This window comes from Acinonyx jubatus, chromosome D2 (genome assembly GCF_027475565.1).
Source record: "Acinonyx jubatus isolate Ajub_Pintada_27869175 chromosome D2, VMU_Ajub_asm_v1.0, whole genome shotgun sequence".
Lineage (NCBI taxonomy): Eukaryota > Metazoa > Chordata > Mammalia > Carnivora > Felidae > Acinonyx > Acinonyx jubatus.
The window spans coordinates 2,320,512-2,332,969 of record NC_069393.1 but is presented as its reverse complement, the minus strand read 5'-3'; positions in this window follow the sequence as shown (position 1 = coordinate 2,332,969).

The following is a 12,458-nucleotide window of genomic DNA, read 5'->3' as shown; positions in this document are numbered from 1 at the left end:
GGGTCATTAATTCGTGCTTATTAAGAAAGCTTGAGCCCACGCAGAAAGGTGTGAGGTAAAAAGGGTCATTGCACCCAAGCCCGGTGACCCAGTGACCCACTCACCAGAGGTTGCCACTCAAGAGTTTCTCGTACATTTTTTTCCCTCAGAAATTGGACTGGGGACACCTGGATGGCTCAGTCCATTGAGCATCCGACTTTGGCTCAGGTCATGATCTCACAGTTCATTGAGTTTGAGCCCCACATAGGGCTCCTAGAAATAAATACTAAAAAAAAAAAAAAGAAAGAAAAAAGAAATTAGATTGTACTATACATAACTGTTCCGTATCTTGCTTTTACTCACCAATTCAGTATTTTTAAGACTCTTACGTGAATACCTGTAGCTACACCGACTGGGTTTTGGGGTTTTTTTTTTCCCGTGATTTAAACAGTATTCAGTCACATTGGATGGATTTATCATGATTTTGCATTTTCCAATTACAATACTTTGTTGGCTTCAGGTTTTTATGTTACAAAAACTCCTGAAAAAAGTTCCCTGTACGTATATCTTTGCTTACATGCGTGAATATGTCTATAGGATGCATTTCTAGAAATTGCTCTACCAAACTCTACCTTAAATTTAGGCAAACATTGCCAAATTGCTCATTAGGCAAGTTGAACCATTTTACCTCGTCCCAACTATGTACAGTACCTGTCCACATTTATTCATCCAGTTTTAAATAATCAGATTATTCTTATTAGTAATAAAATTTATTTTTACTAATCCTATCTGTGAAAAACTAGTACCTAGTTTCGTTTGTAATTTTTGAGTGAGGTGAGCAATTTCGTATTTTTGTAATCTACCCGTTTATGTTCTTTGCCATTCTTAGATTATCTTTGTGTTACCATTTTGCCGGATTCTATTGAATACTTGGGAAATTCATGAGTACGAAATGCTGTCGGTTTTTCCTACTGTCATTTATTTATCTACTTACGTAGAATAGTAAATTAAAAAAATTTTTTTTAATGTTTATTTATTTTTGAGAAGGAGCACAGGTGGAGAGGGGCAGAGAGAGAGAAACCAAAGCAGGCTCTGTGCTGTCAGCGCAAAGCCTGATGTGGGACTCGAACCCTCCAACCATGAGATCGCGACCCGAGCCAAAGCCAGATGCTCAACCAACTGAGCTGCCCAGGCACCTTTGTAGTATAGTAAATTTTAATTGAACCCAGGTATACCTGGGGTTTTTTTCTTCTCTGTTTTCCATCAGGCTTAGAAAGGCCTTATCACTCAGACTCTTACCCTACCCAGATTCTAAAAATGTCATGTTTTTGTTCATTTTAATATTTGATTTTTTCCCACTTATAGTTCATTTTAAAGAATGATGTAAGAATCCCATTTTCCCACAATAAACACGTTGTTTTCACAGTTTTGAATTGTCCTTTTTCCTCACTGACTAGAAGTGCCATTTTAATAATACATTACATTTTGGGGTGCCTGGGTGGCTCAGTCTGTTGGGCACCTGATTTCGGCTCAGGTCATGATCTTGTGGCTCGTGGGTTCCAGCCCACATCAGGCTCCGTGCAGACAGCAATGGGCCTGCTTCAGATCCTCTGTCTTCCTCCCTCTCTGTTCTCCCCTGATCGCTCTGTCTCCCTCTCAAAAATAAATAAATGTTAAAAATGTTAAAAACAAACATTAAAAAAATGATATATTTTTAATTACAGATATTGCAACCAGTGCCTTAATTAGGTTATGAGTTTTAATAGTTTCCCAGTTGTTTCTTTGGAGTTTTCAAGTATATAATCACATCACCTGCAAATAAAGATCATTTTGCCTCGTTTCAATTTTTACACATCTTACGTAGTTTTCTTAGTATTTGTATTAAGTTGAACATCCAGAACTATGTTACATCACTCTTTTTGCTTGATATTCCTACCTAAGAATTAGGAATTATACTGGATGTGTATCTGGTAGGAGCGTTTTTCCTATTTGTCCATTGAAGCCTGACATTGGCTTTTGGTCATTATGTTAAGGAAGTGATTCCCTATTCGTGTTAACAGTTAACAGTTGTTTTAATTTTTTTTAGGTCCGGAATGGATTCTGAAATACCAAATGAATCTTAGCGTCCGCTGAGCGCATCGTGATTTTTCTTCTACGTCATATTAATTGGATAAGTTTTTAAAATCGATTTCCTAACACTGAACCACACTTACACCCTGTGAATTAATTCTATTTGGTTGCAATATATAATTGTTTTAATATACTGCCTGATTCTAATGAAGACTTCATTCACATTTTTGTATCGGTATCCATTAGCAATATCGGTCTATGATGGTGTGTGTGTGCTTTGTCATGCTTATGTCATTCATGAGGTGCGCGGGACCTGATAATAATGATGAAATGATAAGACACATTCTCATTTCTTTCAGTCCCCAAACAGAATGAAAAATCAGACAGTGTGACACAGCTGGCTTGTAGCCCCTCAAATCAGAATTAGCCACTCTAAGCTTATAGGACAGTTAGAGCTCTTACAAAAAGAGATAAGGAGGCGTTCCATTGACCCTCCTCTCCATTCCATTTTACTCTTTAACAGAGTTGTACGGGGCATGCAAGATATATGTATGTTAAATATATTCCCATTATGTTGAGAAACACATGTATGTTTTAATCTCACACCACACATACAGAATATTTGCATTTCATTTTTTCTCATTGGCTTCCCTAGAGCCGTGTTGGGCATAACATAGACACTTGATAAATGCTGATTAATGAATATTATTGACTGGATGATTCGAATAACTAATGACAGTTCTCGGTTATGAAGGTCCTAGTTTGCACTGGGCCCTTTCCAGGCGTTATCTCATTTGACCCTCACAGTAACTCTGGAAGATAGCAATTGTTCTAGTCCTTGTCCAGCTAAGGAAAGAGACAGAGAGGTTGCTGTTTGGCCAAAGCATCTCCCCACTGAACATGAGAGGCAGTGCTCAAGGCCAGGTCTGTTCAACGCCAAAGCAACATTCTCTACACTCCACCTTTAACCCTACCACTACTAATACACAGAATTCTTTCAAATTGGTGTTTCTTTGTACATTTTCTGAAGATGAAATTTTCTTGACATGTGGCTCCATCAATAAGAATCAGAATATTTAGGGCACCTGGGTGGCTCAGTTAGTAGTTAAGCGTCTGATCCTTGATTTTGGCTCAAGTCATGATCTCACAGTTCGTGAGATCAAGTCCCACGTCGGGCTCTGCACTGACAGCACAGAGCCTGCCTGGGATTCTCCCCCGCTCACACGTGCTCTCTCTCTGTCTCTCTATATATATCAAAATAAATAAACAAACATTTTAAAAAAGAATCAAAATATTTGACATGTAAAAAATTCAAGTATGATAAACAACATGCAAACCTTCCTTTGGAGAACCATTTATCGATGATTACAGCACCTTTAACAGGTTATTTTATCTAATCTTCACATCAGTCTCTGAAGGCATTAAGGTTTTGTGAAGTTAAGTAATTTGCAAGTAATTCAGCCTGTAAAGAGTTCCCATAAGTAGCCTAGATGGGATTTGAACTCAGACAGACTTTCTTCTAGGGCTGGCTTCTGAGCCAGTAGGCTAGATTATTGGATTATGTCTGATGGTTGACATCTCACTAGTATAGATCAGTCTTTATTTCAAAGCTTTATCCATTTACAGTTGTAAGTATTCTGTTAAAGTTAATGGTGTTTTGACAGAGGATATCATAATTTATAATTTCCTTAAAGTGGCAGATTTGAGTTAATGAGATAGATAAAACCAGATTATTTGCATCAGCACCAATTTGGGTTTTTTTAAAGATATTTTATTTCTTTGCTTATTAAGTAATCTCTACGCCCAATGTGGGACTCAAACTCATGACCCCAAGATCGAGTCACATGCTCCACCAACTGAGCCAGCCAGGTGCCCCATTAACACTGACGTGTACGTTACTGAATTCTTTGTAATTGGCAAAATTAAACAGTCTCAAACTTGAAGAAATTTCACTGTATGCATGAAGATACATATCACTTAGCTGTTTAGATGAACCTTCTAAACAGGTGAGTAGGTGTCATTTAAGTAGGAAAGTTTCAGGGCAAGAGCTTATGTCTTAAATGTCACATTTGATTCCTTTTACCTAATATGTTGACTTACCCTCTCTAGCTAAACATGTCCCTCAAAGTTACAGGATCCACGCCAATGTTGAAGTGTCTCTAAAATATTTGTGCATGTAGCCTCAGCCATTGCTAGGGGGAATTACAGTAAACTGGGTCACTGGCACTTTGGCGATATTTACAGATTGGAAATAATTACAGAGCTATGGGGCACCTGGGTGGCTCAGTCAGATGAGCATCCAACTTCAGCTCAGGTCATGATCTCATGGTTCATGAGTTCGAGCCCCATGTCAGGCTCTCTGCTGTCAGCACAGAGCCTGCTTCAGATCCTCTGTCCCCTTCTCTCTGACCCACCCCCCGCCTCAAAAATAAATAAAACATTTTAAAAAATACGGAACTATACAAACCATTTGACCCTACGATCCATTTCTGGAGATTTATTCTACAAAAATATTAGCATACTTCCTAAATTAAATTTACTCCGTAAACTTATGTGATTTACGAATCAGATTTTTTAAAGTTTATTTATTTTGAGAGGGAGCCAGCAGGGGAGGGGCAGAGAGAGAAGGAGAGAGAGAGAATCTCAAGCAGGCTCCACACAGTTGGCACAGAGCCCAAGTCAGGGCTCAATGCCACGAACTGTGAGATCATGACCTGAGCCAAAACCACGAGTCAGAGGCTAAACCAACTGAGCCACCCAGGCCCCTGTAAATAAGTTTGTAAGAACACTTCTAGTTTCCGGTTTTGCATGTAAGCCCAGAAGTCTCCCTCTGTCCTGATAAGTAAAAGCTGAAGAGACTGAAAAAGCAGCCAGTCTTCTTGGATCCACAAGTGGGGGTGGGGGTGGGGCACAGGTGGGGTCCGCCCCCAGACTGAAGAGACCAGTTGGCAGATATAGGATGTCTTATCTTACTAGAGCAGAAAGAAGTTTAGGGTAGAAACCAGTGCTGGGGCAGAGAAATCTGAACGCTCACTGGAGGCTCAGTGCCCAAAACTCTGAGAGTTAACTCCAGGGGGACCCCCACTGATGAGGGAAACAAAGGCAAGAAAAATGTCATTTAAATTAAATGCCCTTACAGCCTGCAGCCCATTGATAGATGTCAGTGTAATACTCCCCAAGACGTTCATGGCTGCCTTAATGCTTAATGTTGACACTTCCTTAAAAACTAAAAGCAACCTTACCTTGACAATAGCTAAATCTTCAGGGTCCTGGGAGACCCTGCTTTCAGCATCCAAAAACTCCTTGGAGACCTCTGTTATCTATACGTCCCTCCCCTCCCTCCACAAACTTAAAAGTATATAATCAGTCATTCCTCACAACCCCAGTGCAACTCTTTCTGCCTACGGTCCTGTCCCCGTGCTTTAATAAAATCACCTTTTTGCACTAAAGTAGTCTCAAGAATTCTTTCTTAGCTCATGAACCCCACTTCAAATTTCATCACCCACCATATTGTGAAATATACCTCCTTCTAGGTTCTCCTAGTATCAGAGGAAAATATCCAGAGGCTTCCAGCAGGGGGCGGGGCAAGGTACTTCCTGAAATAGGGTTGAGCACTCTGTTTTTCTTAAGGCCCGCCCTCAGGGGAGACTAGTTAACCAGAGCCTAACCTACTGGGGCATTAGCAGAGCCTAGCTGACTGGGGAAGGGAATACCCAACCCCAGCCCACTCTAGCCAACCTGTCCCACCCGAGGGGGGCGAAAACAGCTGAGAAACACTCTTGAAATTCACTAAAGACAGACCTCATCATTGGATAGTACAGCCCTGCTCCCCCCCCACTCACCATATCACTAAAGGCCTATTTACAGCAGTTCCTTTCTTCCCCAGGAACCCCATGTCCAGCCACCAAGAAAAAAATGACAAGGCGTCCCAAAAGGCAAAAACAGAATTTGAAGAGACAGCGCAAGCATCAGAACCAGACAGGACAGGGTCCGTTGAATTGAAAACAGACTGGGAATTGAAAACAACCATGATTAAAATGCTAAGGCCTCTAACGGATAAAGAAAACAGCCCGCAAGAACAGATGGGCAGCAGTAATACAGAGATGGAAATCTTAAGAAAGAACCCCTCCCCCCAAAAAATGCTAGAGATAAAAGCAACTCACAAAAGCCCACATCGCAGTGGAAATGAAGAGCGCCTTTGATGGGCCTCTCAGTAGACTGGACCTGGTTGAGGAAAGCTGCAGGATGTATCAACAGAATCCTTGAAAACCGAAAAGCAAGGAAAACAGAGACTGAAAACCAACTAAACAAACACAGAACAGAATATCCAAGGACTGAGGAACAACTGCAAAAAGTGTAACAGGGGCCCCTGGGTGGCTCAGTCGATTAAGCATCTGACTCTTGATTTTGGCTCATGGGTCCTGGGATCGAGCTGACAGCACGGAGCCTGCCTGGGATTCTCTCTCTCCCCTCCCCTACTCTTGCTTTCTTTCTCTTTCAAAACAAATAAACATTAAAAACAAAGTGTAACATATCATAATGAGAATACCAGAAGGAAAAGAAGGAAGAAACACAGAATATTTGAACGGGTTTCGCTGAAGCAGTGTTTGTACCAGCAAAGGAATGGAAACTACCCAGAACCATATCAAACTTCAGTGCGCATGCACAGTGTAATACCATGCAGCTTAAAAAGGAATGCCCTCTCCAGGTACCGAGGTGGAAACATGTCTTAAGTAAGTTGTTAAGAGGGGTGGCTGGCTGGCTCAGTGGGCAGAGCGTATGACTCTTCATCTTGGGGTCATGAGTTCAAGCCCCATGTTGGGTATAGAGATTACTTTAAAAAGATTTCTTAAAACAGGGGTGCCTGGGTGGCTCAGTCAGTTGAGCGTCCTACTCTTGGTTTCGGCTCAGGTCATGATCGCAGGGTCGTGGAATCGAGGCCCGCATCAGGCTTTGCCCTGAGTATGAAACCTACTTGGGATTCTGTCTCTCTTTCTCTGCCTCTGCCCCTCTCCCCCACTTATGCTCTCTCTCTCTCTAAAATAAATAATAATAATAAATTAATTACTTAATTAAATAAAAATATGTTGTTAAGTATAAGACAACATACAGAATAATCCTACGGTGTGCTGCTTTAGGAGTAAAAAAAGAGAAAATACAGGTGTATATTTGCAGAGAAATTCTGAAGGGGTCTGGGCAGCTAGAACTGGGAGACAGGGATAGAGATGCACTGTAGATTGGTTTTGTTTCGTTTTGTTTTAGTACTTGAATGTATCACCTTTTCAAACCATTAAATAAGAAAAAGAAAATTAAGTACGTGATGTTAAAAATTAGATCCACTCTCTGTTCTGTGCTACATCTTTCCAGCACTTTTGTTCTATACATTATGTGTGAGGTCTAAGGATACTTATTATTTTTTTTAATGTTTATTTATATTTAGAGAGAGAGAGAGAGAGAGAGAGAGACAAAGCACAAGCGGGGGAGGGGCAGAGGGAGAAGGAGACACGGAATCTGAAGCAGGCTCCAGGCTCCGAGCTGTCAGCACAGATCCCGACGCGGGGCTTGAACCCACAAACTGTGAGATCATGACCTGAGCCGAAGTCGGATGCTCAACCGACTGAGCCCCTGCTAAGGATACTTATTTTTAAAGACTTTTTATTTTGAATTTTTCAACACACAGAGAGTAACAGAGCAATATAAAGAATCCCTGTGTCCTCATTACCAAGCTTCAAAAATTGTCAACATTTGGCCAGTGTTGTTTCACCTGTACCCAACAGCTCCCCCCACCCCACCCCATCTCCACTGGTTGTTGTTAATTATTATTATTACTTACAGTTTTGCTGGAGATAAGCTTTGAACGCACTGGAATGCATAAATCTTGGCTCGAAAATTTGGAAAAATGGTTCTGCGGATGTAACAACTCCCCAGTAAAGATGTAAAACATATGTGTTTTCCCACGTGGTGATGGTGTTACCTTTCTTGCGTGGAGCACTGTGCTTGTTCTTGCCCTTACCTCAGGCTCTTTTTCTGGAAAAGAAAATCATGTTTTCAAACATACTTGAGAGTAGTAACACTTAGACCCCGTTGCTTGGAGCTCGAAGGTCTCAGTCAGGTACGCTGGGGAGGATGTTAGGGGAATCTGGGGTGGGTGATTCTAGTCTTTCTCTAAGAGATGAAACATCTAAGGTTGGACTGTCCAATATGTAGTCACTTAGCCACATGTGGCTGTTTAAATATAAATTATCAAAGGACGCCTGGGTGGCTCAGTTGTTTGAGCGTCCGACTCTTGATTTCGGCTCAGGTCACGATCTCACAGTTTTATGAGTTTGAGCCCCACGTTGGGTTCTACGCTGACGACAAGGAGCCTGCTTGGGATCCTGTCTCTCTCCCTCTCTCTCTCTGCCCCTCAGCCTCTCATTCTCTCCCTGTCTCTCTCAGAATAGATAAACTTAAAAAATATATACAAATTATCTAGGGGCGTCTGGGTGGCTCAGTCAGTTAAGCCTCCGACTTCAGCTCAGGTCATGATCTCACGGTTCGTGAGTTCGAGCCCCCTGTTGGGCTCTGTGCTGACAGCTCTGAGCCTGGAGCCTCCTTCGGATTCTGTGTCTCCCTCTCTCTCTGCCTCTCCCCCACTCTCACTGTGTGTCTCTCTCAAAAATAAACATTAAAAAATATAAATATATATATATACTATTAATAATAATAATAACAATAAAGTCAGTTCCTTGGATATACTAACCACATTACTAGAGCTAAGTAGTCACAGATGGCTAGTGTATACCCTATCGGACTATGCAGTTATAAAACATCTCCATCATTACAGAATATTCTACTGGACAGCGCTGATCTAGGGCACGGATGAGGGGTGAGAGGGACAGAGAGGGATGGGGGGGAGAGAGGGACAGAGAGAGGGAAAGAGAAGGAGGTAGAGGGGGGACAGAGAGGGATAGAGAGGGAGGGGGGAGAGAGGGACAGAGAGAGGGAAAAAGAGGGAGGTGGTGGGGGGACAGAGAGGGATAGAGAGAGGGAAGGAGGGACAGAGGGGAGGGAGAGAGGGAGGGAGGGGAGACAGAGAGGGGGCCTAGTGGGGTGGGAGGTGGGTCGGGCACTGACGGGAAAGCCATGGGCAGCCGGAAGCCCTAGCCACCTCACCTGAGAACCTGAGGCTCCCAGTCCAGGGCTGTTCCATCCCCAGCAGGGTCCTAGGGCTTCTGGAGTCACGCCATCCCCCATGGCCCAGCGGTGTCACTGCCCCAGCTCTGGGCCTTTGCCTGGGTTCCGGCTGCTCTGGCCATTAACCCCCTGGCCCGAGATTTTTGTTTTGTCTTGTTTTTTATGGAAACAAGAATTGGACTTTATAGTCTTATTAGTCCATGATTCTTTCACAAAATTCATGTGAATGGAACCAGAAGATGATTTACTCCCTCGTGTCGCTGACCTTCCACGGGGTCCACTTCCCTTGTTGATGAAAAGGGGGTAATCCTCACACGACCCTCTGCACACTCGTCCCGAGCACTCAAAGAGTTATTTCTTGGGGGGCACCTGGTGGCTCGGTCGGTGGAGAATCTGACTCTTGGTTTTGGTTCAGGTCATTTCCCCAGGGTTGTGGGATCGAGTCCCATGCGGGGCTCTGCAATGAGAGGGTGGAGCCTACTTGGGATTCTCTCTCTGTCTCTCTCTCTCTCCTTCTGATCCTTCCCCTGCTTGCACGCACTCTCTCTCTCTCTCTCTCTCTCTCTCTCTCAAAAAAAAAAAAAAAAAGAGCTAATGTTTGGAAGGCACTTCTAGAAGTGCCTGGCACACAGTAAGTGCCCGGTAAGTGTTACTCAAATAGAACAAGTAAGTCGCAAGTCTTCCCTTTGCAGGGGACACAGCCAGCCCGTCAAGGCCTGACATGAGCCCAAGGTCCCCCGGCTCCCCACCTGCTTCCCCCAAATTAAGCTCCTCAGTTCAGACGCTGTTGCACAAGACAAGGAGTGCGCTGGGTGAAAGTCACCTTCGGTTTTTTGAGCATAACATTACCTTCCGTTTTAATAAGCGATTTTTACACTTTAAAAAAAATGATTTATTTTTGGAGAGAGAGACCGTGTGTGAACGGGGAAGGGGCAGAGAGCGAGGGAGACACAGAATCCGAAACAGGCTCCAGGCTCCGAGCTGTCAGCACACAGCCTGATGCGGGGCTCGAACTCACAAACTATGAGATCATGACCTGAGCTGCAGTCGGAGGCTTAACTGACTGGGCCACCCAGGCACCCCTAAGCTTTTTTCTTTTTTTCTTTTTTTTTTTTCAAAGTAGGCGATTGAGAGAAATATGGCAAAAACGTCGCAGGCGTGCGCTGAAAGTTACCTGACTTAGGAGATCCAAACCTTAACCTGCAGGAGACGAAGCCAACCAGTGTGCGCCAGGGAACCCAGCCCCGGAACCCTAGCGAGGCTCAGGAGAGGCAGGATCGTGAGGAGGAGCCTGGGAACCTGTGAGAGAAGCAGTTAGAGTCCTAGAAAGCCCGCCCACCTCCCCCCTCCCAGCAGCGGTTCCTCATCCTCCGGGTTAGAGACTTACTTTCTGAAGAGGTTAAACCAACGTGACCCTAGTCTTAGATTCACCGAGCACACCGGGGCCGGGTGTTGTGAAAGCCTATACGCTGGAGGAGACTCCCAGGCTCCCGGATGCTAGGAGACCAAACGATTCCTCTCTGGAGAAACGAGGGCTGCCGATCAGCTCAGTCCCGTCTCACTCCTAAATGTGGATAGATAGGCAGAGGTCGCTAGGCATCTGGGGAAATCTCATTAAGATGGTAGTGTGTCCCTCAAACAAAGACAGGGAGTTAGCAAATTAGAAGCCAGGGGGTCCTAAAATAAAATAATATGACTTTTAGCTGTAAAGAGTAGAGGAAACAGAAGGAAGACAGTTATAAAAGAAATAATACAAGAACATTCCCTAGCACTGAAGAACACGCATCTATTAAAAAGGTCCACTGAGGGACCAGGATAAAGAATTTAAAAACATTGACAACAAATCAACAAAATGAAAAGGCAACCTACTGAACAGGAGAAAAGATTTGCAAATCACACATCTGATAAGGAGTTAGTATCCAAAATATGTAAAGAACTCATACAACTCCATAGCCAAAAAACAATCCAATTAAAAAATGGGCAGAGGCTCTGAACAGATATTTTTCCAAAGAGGACGTCCAGATGGCCAACAAGTACACGAAAAGGTGCTCAGTCTCACTCATCCTCAGGGAGACGCAAATTAAAATCACACTGAGATATCACCTCACACCTGTTAGAATGGCTAAGAAGGTTAGGTGTCTTCAAAAAGACAAGAAATAAGTTTTGGTGAGGATGTGGAGAAAAGGGAATCTTCGTGCACCGTTGGTAGGGATGTAAATTGGTGCAGCCGCTGTGGAAAGCAGTATGGAGGTTCCTCAAAATATTAAAAATAGAATTACCATATTATCCAGTAATTCCACTTATGGGAATTTACCCAAAAGAAATGAAAAGATACCTGCATCCCCATTTCACTGCAGCATTATTTACAACAGCCAAGACATGGAAGCAACCGAAGTGTCCATTCATGAATGAATGGATAAAAAGGTTTGGTTCATGCACATGAAATATTATTCAGCCATGAAAAAGAAGAAAACTTTGCCATTTGCAACCACATGGATAGAAGTTGAGGGCATTATTCTAGATAAAATAAGGCAGACAGAAAAATATAAATACTGTATGATTTCACTTATAGGTAGAATCGAAGAAACCACCCCTCCCAAAAACAACAACAACAAAAATCAGTTAGTTCATGGATACAGAGAAGAGATTGGTGGTTCTCTGAAAGGGGTTTGGAGATGCGTGAAATAGGTGAAAGCAGTTTATAGGTATAAATTTCCAGTTATGAAATGAGTAACTCAGGAAGATGTAATGCACAGCATAGTGACTTTAGTTAGTACTGTATTGCATATTTGAAAGTAGATAGATTTGATCTTGAAAGTTCTCATCACAAGAAAAAAAGCTTTTAGAACTATGTATGGTGACAGATATTAGCTGAACTTAATTGTGATCATTTTGTAATATATACAGATATCAAATCATTACCTTGTACACCTGAAACTAATATACTGTAATGTCAGTTATATCTCAATTTAAAAAAAAAGTGGAAGAGGAATATGGAAGAGAAAAAACAAGAGGATGTAGAATGAGGCCTCCACCTGACATTGCTGGATTTGAAGAAGCCCCAAGCCAAGGAATGAAGGAAGCCTCTAGGAGCTGGGAGAGGCAAGGATACTGATTCTCCTACTAGAGCCTCTGGATCAAGGGGACACCTTGATTTTATCCTAGCAAGGTTCCTTTCAGATTTCTGACCTTGTCAACTGTAAGATCATAAATTTGTCTAAGACACAAAAACA